General features: G+C 40.5%; 1 long non-coding RNA gene across 2 annotated transcripts in view; it reads right to left on the bottom strand.

The window, feature by feature from the left end:
• Nucleotides 1-12,067, bottom strand: part of LOC127142330 (uncharacterized) — a 42,082-nt gene extending 30,015 nt beyond the window's left edge. The window contains exons 1-2 of one of the 2 annotated variants that reach the window (XR_007812916.1): nucleotides 11,619-12,067; nucleotides 6,767-6,870 (exon numbers count right to left, since the gene is read on the bottom strand). This is a non-coding gene — a long non-coding RNA (uncharacterized LOC127142330). Of the gene's footprint in view, nucleotides 1-6,766; nucleotides 6,871-11,314; nucleotides 11,580-11,618 lie in introns of those variants that run through there. The other variant, XR_007812917.1, reaches the window with a different exon arrangement.
• Nucleotides 12,068-15,183: the final 3,116 nt, after the last annotated feature.

The raw sequence follows: 15,183 nt of genomic DNA, 5'->3' as shown, positions 1-15,183 counted from the left end.
CTTCGGTGTGTGAGGCTAGGAGGATTAGACGTTAGAAAAGTAGATGAAACGAAAAGTATCTATCAAGTTTCTCTATTTTTATGAATTACCTCTCAGATTAAACAAGTATAGATGTTTTTCAGAGGTGTTTTCTATCCATTTAAAACGCACATTATCCCTAAGCCGTACGCCCTGTTAGCACACTGCTTTCATTCGTCGCGTCTGGAGTTCAGAGTGATATAGTCCATGGTGTTTAGTGCGATTACTCCAGATGCTGCCTGGCGTGTAACTAATGAGTCGTGCTTCACCCCAGGTCAAGTCTGAGGCTTCTGCTGGGGCTTTGAAGCTTGTTTACCCTCCTGCCTGATGCCCATGAGGCCTCCTCACTCCCCTCCTGCTCCGCTCCTCTCCTCTCCCTGCATACCTGCCACACAAATTAAATGCCTGTGCTGAAAAAAAAAATCACAACAGCATCAAGTTGAAAGAGTCAGCTTGTGAAGGCTGAAATGTCATAGGCTTGTTCCTCATCAGCAGCTCTGCATTTTTTTATTTTTTTATTTTTTTTTTAAAGTTAATTTTGTATGTTAACGTTCAAACTTCAAGGCAATGCTATGACCTCAGGAGCCATTTTGCAGGAACATCAAAGCTGGCATTAGAGACCGAGACATTACTTGTTGAAAGAACAAAATTTGTGCCACTGTATATACCATCACTAAACACTTTGAATTAGCTGCTACTTGGTTTGCTGAGAATATGGCACAATGTGAAATGCATGTTTTTGGGCATTGTATTAGAATAAAAAACTGATAGTGTTTGATATTTTCAACATCTTTGCAACGCCTGATAAGATGCCGGTGCAGTGCTTCTGTTGCATACCATTCCCCTTTTATCTCTGCCTCTCTCTGACTTCCTGTCAGCTCTCTTACCGTCTCCTATCTCCTTGTATTTTGTGAGAGTATACATGGGAGTTGACACATTACTGGACAGACATCTTTTACTATAGGGCCTAGGGCTTATACAAGGGGTTGTGAGACAAATTAAAGGGTTTGGGAGATGATTACATGGGCAAGGTTTTTCAAACTTTTCTTTAATTTCAGCTTTTTTGGGGAATACTGTGTTGTTGTTGTATTCAGGCCTCTAATATGGTGGTGAAGACAGATCAAGGCTCACTGCGAGGAAAGGAAACGCAAGTAAATGGAGGAGCAAATCTGGACAAGACCTTCATTACACTGACAACATATGTATCACATTTAGAAGTTCTGCACATAACTTAAACACAAGCTAAATAAGAAACACATTCACCAATTTGACAACATATAAAGTGGCATTAGGAAAAATACTGCAAATTAATAAAACTCAACCAATTACACAAAGTCACACAGTCAACACTCACAACTCATGAATACATTAGTAGTTAGTAACTGACCGGATATCTCTGAAAATTATTCAACAAGCCAAAAAAGTTGGGAACCATGTTCTATGCAAACAATCAATTACATTAAATACAAAAGTATCATCACGATGTACGTAAAAGACGCCCGTCACTACGTACACCCAGTGTAAAAGATCCACAGCATCTCCAAATGACTACCAAATGAATACCAGAAACAAAGAGCATACTTCCCAAACTTCTGCTCAATGACTCCTGTGAGTTACTACAGTTCTTACAATCACCAACTCTGACAGTTGACTGGATAATGGCCAAACAATGTAGTGATCGTCTCTGTGACCCTTATCCAGTCAAGGTCAGCACCCGGGCAGTAATCCCTCCACACCTCTGCAGTGGAAAAGCAAGATGGTCTCCTGGCACATTACGAAGGCTACTCCTCCCATCCAACACCCCCCAACCCACCCCCACCCCCCAGCTTTATTACAAGTGGCTGGAGAAAGGCAATGTCTGAGACGGATAAAGGCAGGGCAAAGAGTCGGGCAGCTCGGAATCAGATGAAAATAAAAAGTCAAGGAGGATTCCAGGGGATTTGCAGCATCTACCTCAAGGTTCGCTGCCAGAATTGTGTGTGTGTGTGTGTGTGTGTGTGTGTGTGTATGTGTGAGAAAGAGCGAGATGTGTGAAGCATTCAGTCTTGACCTTGCCATGCCGAATCCTATTTCCCTTTGGCTGTTGCCCGGCAACATCACCTTGACAGCAAGAAATGGTCATATAGAGGCAGAAAGAGGGATAAAAACAGAAACAGGTCTCACACTGACTTGATACTTTCATATCACCCCCTGCTTCAAAGCCATACTGCTGCTTGTCCCTTCACAACTACAGTTAATAGGCATTTTATTTTTTCTCTTCAGCTCTCATGGGACAGGTCAAAGGCCAGAGGGCAGCCAACACCATCTTTGGCCTCTGGCAAAGGGGGTTTAGCGGCTTTAATCTGAGAGAAGTTATGGCCTCCACTTGTATCTGACCCTGGGGAAGCAGCAGGGCCGTAGGTAGTCAAGATCAAAGTCGTCCTGCAGGACACTGGCACATATGGCCGAGGATGAGTCTGTACCCCCTCCTAGATAAACATGATGTAATATCTGTGTGAGCTTGCAGCTGACCTCTAGGGGTCCACCCTCTTTACCCTGGAGTCCCAGCACAGTGAGACTTCTTTTTCCCCCATCAGCTTCGATCAAAGGGGAAGGAAGTGATTGAGTGGCTTGTAACCCTCATTGAAGCATTTAATAGAAAGAAGAGAAGGCTCAACACCGGGGCAGGAAGATGGAGAACGGCGAGGTGATGGATCCACAAGGGCCATCTGTGATCTCAAGGGGCCTGCGCTCTAATAAAGGTACAAGACTCCTATCTCTGTTACACTGTAGTTATGAATTGTTAGACTTTTATAGAATGTTAAGAGCAGCGAGAGCGACAGGATCACAAAAAATGTAAATCCCACGTTATGCCCCCTGCCAGTAGCATTTTTTCTGTTGAATCAGTTATACTTTCATATGAAATGATAACTGTACTCCAACCCTGTACTCCAATGGTCTGACTAGACCATTCAATGTTGATTCAGTTATTTGTAACAGTTTGTAACAACTGATGTATTGAATAGAGGGAGGAGGAGAGACTGAATCATTGCACACACACACACATATATATATATATATATATTTTTTTTTTTTTTTTTCTCTCTCACACTCTTTGTGTGAATTTTCCATCTTATTCCACCATATATATCTACTGAAACTTAGGTGCAAGAAACTATACTAGACTTTCTTTAAGAAGAAAAAAACCACACTTCTGCATGCTGCAGGCTTTTGGCACGATGGGATCAGAAAATTGCTTCAGTTCATAGCAGCCAAGGCAGACATATCTATCTATATTATATCCATAACCACAGCATTTGTGGATAGATGGGCACAGGCTTTTATTTTGATAGCATATAAATGGACAGAACCATCTAATGCATGTCAAACAGCTGCGTTTCAAAACATAACAGAGTGGAATTTGCTGTGAGGATGTGAGCAGAAGTGAACATGAGTTCCTACAGAAGATGTGATGCTTGCAGTGCAATAAAGAACATTTCTGCACAGCACACCTACAACTAATACACATTTCATTTATTTGCTTTCAATCTAGTTGAACTTTATCTTGGTTCATCAGGACATACGTTTATAGAAATGCATCAGTCCAAACAACAAAATCTAGATGTTTCGGTTAAGATATTATTGGTTTCCATTTTCTTTGTCTCTTTTGTGTCATTGCATAGAAAGGAAAAGCAGAAGCACTCACAGACCTGTGACAATGACTAACCCTACTTCAGACTTTAGTGCTCCTTGCATTACTCCTAACCCTAACCTGAGGGAAATACATATTTTTTAACCTTTTACCCAACACTGGGTTTCATATTCAAAGGTATTTTTGTGATACGATGTTGTTTGCTTAGGGCAAAGCTAACATTTAAATTTAATATTTCACAGTCTCCTCTTTTTCTCTGCCCTTGCCTGTGGTAAGCCAGAGCAGAAGATGGTGCAGCCTGTAGAAATAATGGATTTAAATGTTGGTTTTGCCCCAGACAAATATCTCACCATTTCAGGCTGGTTCTACACATCTGTGAGATGATGAACATACCTTTGAAGATGTAACCTGCTGATTTTTTTGCTATGGTTTGCATACAGAACATTATGTGACTGAATCACATAGTAAGGAATGGAGTGCTGATGTCACAAATGTGGCTAAATATCAGAAAGTAATCGGAGATGCAACACTTTGAACTGCAGCTCTCATTGGGGACCTTTTCTCTGCCTAAAAAATGTGCTCAGTGTACATACATGCCTGATAAGCACTGTATATAAGAAGTGAAGAATTTGTATTTTTAAACTATAGTATAATAAAGAGGAATGCAGTGAATTTTGAGCATACTAGTTTGTTTTAAGCTTCCTTTATCAGCTGACACAGCAAACACAGCTGCATCCTCTTCACTTTACCTTTAGAGATAATAACACCCGCAAAGTCAGCAAACTTTGGGCAGAACAGAAAAGAAGGGAAAGGCACAAAGCTCAGGAGCCACTTTCCATGTCAAGAGAAGGTGCAAAAGGGGATCTTTTGAGCGGGACGTCTAAATGAGCAGAGGGTAACATACCCAGCTTGCATGTGACACAAAAATCAATTATATCTGCAGATTTGGCAGCCGATGAAACACAGCAGATGTGAGCAAAGGTTAAATGTCAAAGCACTGCAAAACATTCACTTGTTGAGGGAGATCCATACGCAGCAGGGTCTGCTCCATGTCATTAAAGAGCTCCAACAAAGGTCAGAGGGAAACATGGATTCACAGTCTATGTAGTTTCAGGCTATGAAACAGACCATCAGATTGGATCATACATGTCTGTGCACATGGTCTTTACCACTACAGAGGATCGTTCTTGCAGAAATGGTCAATGTAGGGCATTCAGCTGATGCTCATGCCAAGAAAAGACAAAGAGGGTAAGAGGAAGTACCCATTAAGCCAGATCATCTGTACCACTTTCATTTGTCTAGAAGTGGGCTTTCTTAACTTTCTCCACAATTTAATTCCAACCCCAGTATCCCTGCTTCATGCTTTTTAGTGATATCCAGGTTTGGGTCATTTCAGGGCTTTTAAAATATTTTAAACATGTGTCTTTTCTTTTACAGATCTAAATTCTCCCCTTTCACCCAAATTTATCACAAATACAATTTAACACCTGTCATTCAGTTTAGTCCAGTGTCTCCTTTTCTCTCCTGATTTCAGGAACATGTAGTTATTTGTACAGTTTGTTCTGGTTGATTCAGAGCTGTAGTCAGAGCAAAAAAAAAAAAAAGTATGCTTGTTGCATAAAAGTAAAATACACTAGACTTAGCAAGGGGTTGGGCGCTTGGCAGCTTTGTTTATTAGGCTGGACATGAGAGAAGAGAAAGCTTAAAGAGACTACCAGAGCACAGGCTGTATTTAAAACACATCTGAAGTCTGTTTCCCACAGTCCACTGTGTGGAATTCCCTTCTTGGCAAATATGAGTGTCTCATAAATTTAGTATGAGAGAGGGAGAGAAAGAGAGAGAGAGACTTGGAGTGGGAAATAGAATTCAAAGGAGGAAACAACATTTTACAAGAGAAAATGTCTATTTTTAAGTTAAAGACCTATCAGATATCCAACATGAAGCTTTACAGCTGACAACAACAACACACACACACACATACACACACACACACACACACAATATAGCACTCCCACAAAATAATTTCCTAAAGACAGCTTTAGTAAACTGGATGGCTAATTTCATTGTCCAACAATTGGCTGTGTTGAATGCTGGCAGAAGAAGCCGACGACGACAATGTAATTAGCCATTTTACTATCATGTCTGACCACAGGAAGCCTAATTGTTTCTGCTGACAGCACAGAGAGCAGGTCGGAGGGAGAAACTGAACACCCATTTGTTACAGTCCTTCATTAACATGGGGTTAAATGCTGAAAAAAAATCTGTTACCACCCCATGTAAAAGATCTATATGATTTACATATGCAAATTAGGGCAGCGTGTTTGCCGTTTAACCTTAAATGGTAATTAGAGTCTTCATGAGATGAGTATGATTGGAGGTATGTTTAGCATATGTAATAGTATGCTGATGGAAAATAAACTCTTAAGGGTCGGTGGTACATGTGAAAGAGAATGCTCCAGTGTAATTACACAAGATGCAGAGCACATTACGTCTCCCTAAAAATATGTCACTGCAATCAAACACAGATTGATTACGGGCCCAAACAGACCACTCACTATACTGATGTAGATTTTCTTTACAACCACTGCTTGATACATTTAATCTCCATACATAACAGCCTACAACAAACACATCATTAACACCATGAAAATCCACAGCAGGAGGGGTCTGTCTAATCTGGCTCTTAGTCCCTTACTTTGTCTGACAGCTGGCTGTAGCTACCATGTTTAATAGGCTATAACATATCGTATCATAAACAGTAATGCACAAATGCATTTACATTTTTAAAATGTATATTTTTATTTTGCATTTTTTCCCTATTTATTTATTCATTTGTTTGTTTTATATGGCCAGTTGCCCATATCACTCCTTTTTGTATTCCTTTATATGTAGGCTGCAGGTGCTGTACGCCAGTCATTTGATATTTTTATTCATATGAGAATTATTTGGTATTATGAGGATATCTGTTTGTATATTTATAGCTTTACATAGTTCTTGTTTGAGATTCAGTCATTTTTATCACTACATTCGACCAACATTCAATACAACATGCATGACTTTTGAGTCAAGTTCAATGTTGATCTTTGACAAAACAATCTTAACTCAAAATCCACTTACCTGCTTTTTCAGAGCTTTCAACCTCATCTTATGTCCTTGATCAGTAAATGTTGCCTCCTCAGTTGTCATGGAGATGGTTGAGTTGATCAGTGGTGGGGACCCTCCTACACAAAGCAGAACATCTTTTTAGTAAAGAGGATTGATGTAGGTTCAGCACATCCAGCATCATGGATGGGTAAACTGCAAACACATACTGGTAATAGTTAATTCTGCATTCTTGTAATGGTGCCAGATGGCCAAAATGTAAACAAATACAGGTTTTAAAAAAGAGGAAAGGCTTTTATTTTCACTTCAGACAGTGTACTTTCACAATTTCTCTCAATTTTTGACAGCAGACAGGCTGATTTACCAAGATTGTCACTGTCATGCATACAATTTAATCCTGACCACTTCTAACTCCATTGGGAGACAAAAGCCTGAAGCCTGACAATTTTGCTTTCAGCTACAAACCAGACTGCAGTGTTAGGAAGTATTTCAATCGTTGGCGCCACACAAGGACAACTCTGCTGTAGTGCTGTAGCTGAAGCATAGCCTATGTGATTGAAAAACCTATCTGGGAAAGCGTTTATGCTAGTGGGAGAATCGTTAGCCGCAGCCTTGCTAGCGCCAAATCCCTTATTTAGCCTTTTGTTTCATTGGGTCTCTGCAGTCCGAGATAAGCTGGATGTGTGGGCTAAGCACAGACTAACCCTCTCAGCCATTACATGCCATGACTACTGGCCAAATCTGGACAATGATGGTGTGGTGGGCGAGCTGGCCATTTTTGGAGGGCACTGTTAAAACACTGGAGGCTGGATGGACAAAGATGTTAAGGGGGGGATAGCTGAGAAAATATGAGGAAACTGATTGTAATCCAATCAGGTACACATAAAGCTGCCTTAATCAGGGGAATCTTATCAGAAAACATGTCGTGTAGAGATGCAGCTAAGGCTTCTTGTTGTCCTTGACTGCAAAGAACAGCAATTTCTGCAAATTACTTTAAAAGAACCAGCTCGAAGCAAGGCCACACTCTGGTATCATCTCTCAACTTGTGATCAGTTTGCAGATTTGCTGTGGATACTTGGAATTGATCATGCTGTCAACTCTGCAGCACAACATTTTCACAACAATCGGCACTCCTATTGATTGAAATCTCAGTGGCTCCACAGTAATCTTATTCAGCTCCTATCTTTTAAGAGTGGCAAAAACTTTGGGTAAACTACTTTTCCAAGAGATAAAATGAGAGATAGTCGATCCCAACAGAGAATTGGAAAGATGAGGAGGCAAGATGTGTCTCTGAGTTCCTGTCAAGACACTGAAACTGAATTCGTCTTACATATCAAATAAAAAATTATTTCTATAGCCTGAAAAATCAGTGACACTTTTCAACCCTTTTCCAAAACATCTTCATAACATCTATATTCTAAATCAGGTGGACATCAGTGGCAGTAGAAGAGAAGAGCCAGACTAATTCAGGCTTTGGGGCCTAGATGGACAGGCCTTGGCCTCAGGTCACTGACTCCATGTTTTTCATTTGGAACTCCTATCTTGGCCACTCTCCAGTCTTTATTTTCCATTAGGAAGAGAAATGCCCGTGCAAGAAAAGTGGAAGCCGAGAGAGAAAAAGGGCAATACACACACACACACACGTACACACAGCGAGGGGGGAAAGGAGGAGAGCAGAAACACTGAAGACAAAATGGCTTTCATTCGCACAGCAGTAGAAGGCCAGAGGTCCCTTATTTTTTCCTCATTCAGTTCTTTCTCTTCATTTCTAGCCTCCTTTCATCTCCTCTGCGAGGCATATGGTTGTGCACCACGCTTTCAAATCATATAAAAGATGTTTACACAGGCTCCACAAGTCCCTGTGATAAGCTTGTTTTGCGCAATTGTATGCAAATCTACTAAACCCAGATCACTGCAATGAGAAGAAATACTTTCATGACACACACAGCTGGGGACTTTACATGTCAGGTTACTCCAACACACACTCACAAACATGCATAAACTCCTGTGAATATGAAGTGGAAAAAATAATCTCTCATTCTGGTTATGAGGTACGCGTGTGTGGAATTACATGTTTAGCTCATTTTTGTGTATGTGTTTGCACGGTGCAGGACCGTCAGCATGCAGCGACAGTGATGAATAAGCATTATTAAACAGGAGACACAGGCCTGGCGGTGTCATTAATCTTCATTCCTGCTGGCACCATCACAGAACTCACTCCCTGTCCGTCCTCCCTAACATCTACACATCTCATTGTCAATAACACAAAGGAAGCAGAACCGGTTGCCCGGCTTGTGATTGGGTTTCGGTGTGGCTCTTTAACCAAAATGAACCATCTGTGGGGTCACAGTGAGACGTAAGAGGTGATTACCATCCACTAGCATCAGATGACTGATGGGACAAAGAGAGAGGATGACACCTCGTCCGGTGGCTCAGAATTAATCACACTCTGCTTAGAGTTGATCCACAAGTCTATTGTAGCGAATGAACTGGCTCTGAAAAGAAATGTGAACCTGTAAGAGGATTCTCACTGACAGTGAGTGTCGCACTGCGGCTTCTGACATTACACTTAAAACAGGATAAAGACGTTCCCTGTCTGGTCGCTCCTCACCTGGAAATAAAGACTGGGATGAGAACAGAAGCAGGTTGGAGGGGAAAAAGTGATGAATCATCAAGCAGTCCTCTTTTATCAGCACCTCAAATCACCAGGTGGGAGGAAGAGAGGAAATAATGGGATCTGTACAAACTCAGAGAGATACTTTAATAGTCACAGAGTGTTGTACATGCACACGCACAACACAGTCTGTATATATTTAGTTATTTCTCTCTGATCAAAAAATAAACTCCCACACACTGTCAACACACGTGCAATATTTACTGAAAGCTATGTTTAGGTCATTTAAACATATGTGTGTGAATATATATACACACAGTATGTTCACAAACAGGGAAAGAGTTGATCCTAAAGATCACAAGTTTCAAATATTCAAAAGATATATACAAAACATAAACTATTGTGTGACTTAACCTTAAACAAATTAATTCATGCTCCAAATAATAAATACATTTCCCAAAACAAGGGGTTCAGCCTGAAATGTCTCAACACAGCATGCATACAATTATATCTAATTTTATGGTTCAAATAATAAACGACTTAACACTAGAAAACCTTAAAGGATAAGGTTGGAAATATTCTATATTATTCTGGTGGTCATCAAATCTCAAGGCTAAAAACCAACAATGAATCGATTCTACCAACAAGTGTGATGATATATCTTTTCCTCCTGTAACATAGAACCTCCATTGTTGTCCACAAACCATTAAAAATACATTGATGAGCCACACTCTTCCTGACATGTCCCCTCATTCATTACCCTGAACATCAGCAGTGTAGTGGGTGCCACCATAGATACTCACTACAGCCTCAATGTGTATTAATCCACGACTGAAAATAGTCCCCACCAAATGCACAAATACATTTTCCCCTGTCTGAAGAACGTTTGTTTAAAAAGTACAGCTGTTTTCAACTGTAACACTTTGAAGAAAACAACAAAACAGAAAGAAAAAGCAATGAATCTCCCTCTCTCTCTCACACACACACCCTATACATATATGATCATTACTTTCAGCACCTCTACCAGATGGTCACCCACAGTGGCGCCTCCCTCCACAGGTGGTGGTACTTTCCCCTCTGTTCACCTCATCTCTGCCCTATGATCACACAACATCTGGTTCCACCCAACGAACGCTGTATACTTGTCTCTGCCTAATAAAACTGCGGCCTGAACCCTCAGGTCATTTCCTTTATTTAACTTTTTTTTTTTTACTGGATGGTGAAAATTAGGACAGGAAACAGTGGGACAGGCAGCAGCACCAGGTCACATTCTGTGTAACCTCCTGAAGCATCAGCACAGTGGACCAAGAAGTCATCTGAGCAGTGAAAGATGGGGCTGTCAATCAACCATAAAACCACGGTCTGGGGATGTAAATGGAAATAACTCGCTATTGCCACTGACCCTTACCTCTGACTTTTAATGAGGGAACAAAGTGTCGGGAGAATTTTCCTACAAAGGCAGAATAAGTAATGCAAACAGACCCGAAATTCACATATAAACAGCTGGATGTACTGTGTAGTCTTCTGCTGCAAGGCTTTGAGAAGCTTTAATGTCTCAACATTTTCTCTGCACTAATGTAAATGAGGATAAATTAATATTCATTTGTTGTTCTTTGTGATTAAAATGACTGAGTCTAATCCAGGCAATCATCATTCAGGTGGTGGGAATGCAAAGTTGCAATGTCATGCATTCAACAAGGCCTAAACTGACAACATCATTATCTGGAAACTGTTAGACTCATTTCAGAATCATTAAATGTCTTTACCTAGTACAGTACAGTTTCCACATGAGCTGCATTCCTATTTCTGTTCACAGAAGCAGACTGAAACAATAAGTCAGGTTGGGAATTTCAGAGTTGCCAGAATATGAAAACTCACTTTTAATATACCAGTCATTCAAATGTACAAAGCCAGACACACAAAACAATTACCCTTCTTTTCCAAAGTACCTGCTCTTCCCCTCTCTTCTCCATCACCATCTCTCCGTCTTTTTGTCTCAGTCTCTTCCTCTTGACAATTGATATTTGTGCTGTTAAACCCTTAACACAAACTGAACTGAAAGAAGGGTGTTTAGCTTTCGTTTCAAATGTATCAGTTGGAGGGAAAATGTTAGCTAGCTAACTAGCTAGCTAACGTTAACCAGCTAGCAGCTAGCAGCTAGTTGTTTAATGTCCCGCGACCGCACAGGAGCTGTTTGTCACATGTTGCCTGAAGATGAATAACACTGAGCTACTTGTAAAGTTCTCTTCTTACCTGTAGGCTATCATCCGGCGACGACGTCCTGTCCGGTTTGTTGACATATTCAAAGTCACCGTGTTCAGTAAAGATTTTGTATTGAGGACAGGATGGTTCACTCCACCCACCAACACCAGCAACAACCTTTTTACAGTCTGTGGCAATGGCGCAGATAAGTAGATGATAATGTCGGTTATGTTGGCGTTGTACAATATTTCTCTAACACCAGTGTGTTGTTATCTTGAGGCGATTATTTCACTTACTTTTACTCTATACTCCTGTAGACCTCAGTGGTGTGTAGGACAGGCTGCAGGTCAAAATGAGCCCCAGGCCACCGGGAAATGTCCCGGTGCTCCCAACGAGCTGTCCACATAGTTTAACTCATGAAACAGAATGCAGATGTAAACTTGGCTTCCTGACTGATTTAAAAGGTATCTTCAAATATGAGAAACTCACCGCATGTGGGCTTAAAAGACTTAAGAGTTCTTAATTTGCTCAGAACACCAGGTGTGGTGAGTTTGACATCAGTTGATTCAGAGTGGATTTTGTACTAATTCCCTCCAAAAGCACATCCTCTAAATACAAACTAAAAACTTTAAAAAACTTGAAAGTAAAAGAAACCATTACTCTGGAGCCGTAATTGCAAAGTTTCAAGCTACACCAACATTAGCTTAATGTGTAAAAGTTATACACATTTAAGAATCATTAAACACTCAAGTTGTGTACAGCACACATCCCTCATGAGCCATGTTTTTCTATGTAATGATCTGCAAGATTTTCATGGCTGCTTTGCTACTCTCCATTAATAATTGACAAAACAATATTGATACAACCTATCTTCAGTTCATGAAAGCTTTTACTGTACATTTGCCATGGAAAACAACCAGCGCTCAGCAAAAAGCCCAAAGACTTCCCAGCACACATGGAGAAAAAAACAAAATGAAACTCTTCAGAACAACAACATTAAAAGTGACTAGCCAATGAAGTAATGCTGAAATCCTCATGTGGACTGATTGGTTGTAATTCTTAGTAGTGTTGTGTCAGTTAAAGGTGATCCCACTCCACTGACAAACTGGCCTGAGGGTTGTGGCCGTCCTACAACCGAAATCATAACATTTATGTGATCCACGTAGTTTTAGATCAGAGTTCCTGCAGGATACCACAGAGACAAGCCGCTCATCCTCTTGGAAGCCAGCTTGGGAACCTGCCAGCATCAGACAGCTCAGTGTCCGGCTACGGGAAGCATGAAATCCAGGAAGGGGGTTTCATGGCTAAGTGGGGCTAAGCAGAGGAGAGCAGGGCGTGTTAGAGTCATTTCATGGAGCATTTGATGGAGGGAAGTTGGACAGAATCCTGTCGGAGTCAATGCTTGTAGGATTTGAGGCTCCTGGAAGTTGTTTTTCCCGTTCTGTGCTGGTGATACCACACACTTGATGGGGGAGGTCCATATCCATGTTTGCTGTTTTACAGAGTTTATCAGTATTATAATGTTTCTTCTGGGCCTAATATATTTTTTGAACATAAGTTCAAAGTTGAAGTTATATTTATTATTTTGGGGATGGCCACCCTGAAGAGTTTTCTAGTGTGTTCTAATTGTATAATGTTGTTTCTCTCTGAAATCTGTTTCCCATCCATCTTTTATTTTCCCTCTCACCAGCTTATGCCACCATAACCCTACATACTCTCCTAAATCTAAGCAGACAGATGGTGCAGCCTGAGTGTTCAGAGGAAAACATTTCAAATAAATCTTTGAAATATGGAAATGACAAGTCCTTTTTCTGCAGATATACATCTTTGTTGCATAATGCTCACCACAAGAGCTTAGTTTCATGTCTAAGTTGGAAAACAGCTGTGAAATGAAATGAAAACACCAAATAATTGCTAGACAAACTTTTTATAATTCAACAGTGCCAGGAAACTGAGGAGGGAAATTCTAGGAAACAAAAGTAGAATAATAAGAACTGAGATATGTGACTTGCCTGCACTAAAGTCGATGAATGTTCAGCAATTTGTCTTGGACACGTACTGATACAGGGCGCAGTGACAGTAGGATCTCATCTCAATGCAATAACACATCCCTCATATTCTTTATAGATTACTGAGAAGTCAGTGTATGGCTGCTTTTCCTGAAAATACAACCTGCATATCTGCAGCAGTAAAGACAAACGGACAAACATGCATGCATGAGATTGTTGAGTGTGTGGTTTTTAAGAAGGTCAAAAACATCATGATACTGGAGTAAAAAAAAAAAAAACTCTTTCCAGATGTCTAACGACTGGAGGTTATATCTGGAGAGCTTCCTCAGTTAGTTTCCTTTGTCTACCATCTTGATTTACGGTCCAGTGTCTTCCCCCGCTTTTGCAACCTCTCCAGCTTCCTCCCCAAAATTCCACAGGGATGGTGTCATCTCTGAGCCCTCCTTCCTCAACATGAACACTGAAGGAAAAAAAAAAACACTAAGTGAACAGAAACAGGTGTCACCTCTGAATAGGAGCTTATCCGACCTCCCAGTAAGCTCAACGGTTAAACCTCCTCCCTGTGCGAGGTGAGCGTGACATTAAACAAAATAATAGGCTTCATTAATGGCGACACGGTGCTCAGAAGGCGGCGGCGGCTGTAAAATAAAAGGTTTAGCAGCCTCTTGTTGTGGCTCTCTGTTGACAGAAAGGGCTGCGGTTGAAATGATCCGTGACATTGCTCCGGGGGTGATGTGGAGCACATTAAAATGTTGCTGTGCTGCTAAAGCAGAATGAGAAATAATACAGAAGGTAAAGTTTATGGGCCTCGAGAGCAGGCTGTTGCTGGTCCTGCTGTATGTGTGTCACTGTGTTGTCATGCATGTTGTTAAGATGCTTCTGCACCAGTGACACTAAATCCCATATCTCTACTGTTCTTGGGGGGGATAGACTCTGACTGGATTAGAAAAAGGTAATTTTCAAATAGCTACAGCATAAATTACATTTGCATTTAAATAATGCATGCTAAACTCAAGGTAAAAGAACGTATGGCAAAATGATAATTTAATTCTGATTGGCCTGACCCGGCCGCCATGGCAGCTCCTGCTCCTGCCTTGTGGTTTGGTCTTCATTCAGGTTTTAGGTGACACATCTTTAAATGAAAATCATGAAATGGAAACTATAGAAAGCAGGAAACAAATTAGTTGTGAGATGAATTTTGATAGACAGCATTTTTAAAATGAGTTTTGCAATTACATTATGAAATTCAGTTTTTTTATTGTTTAAAAACAGAATAAGAGATTAAATTTATTAACCAGCCACTTTTTTAACCTTAATAATTAATGCATAATTTAAATGCAAATTTACTTTTTCAATTTATATTATAATTTATTGCTGTTAAAGTGTGGCACTTTGGACTGCATACATACAGATATAACTGCTTTTATGTAGTTGTGTTGAAGATTTTTAAATGCACAGCAGCGCCCACACTCAGATCGACTATTTATAATTTTCCACAGGCATTATAAAAACCTGGCCAAGTGTCATAAGTACGGTGCTATGATGAAAGCTTTTATGCCGAAACACATTAGCCTGATGTTTACCGTTAATACAGATATGATTTAATT

The sequence above is a fragment of the Lates calcarifer genome, linkage group LG4, assembly GCF_001640805.2.
Source record: "Lates calcarifer isolate ASB-BC8 linkage group LG4, TLL_Latcal_v3, whole genome shotgun sequence".
Lineage (NCBI taxonomy): Eukaryota > Metazoa > Chordata > Actinopteri > Centropomidae > Lates > Lates calcarifer.
This window is presented reverse-complemented; position numbering and strand designations above follow the sequence as displayed.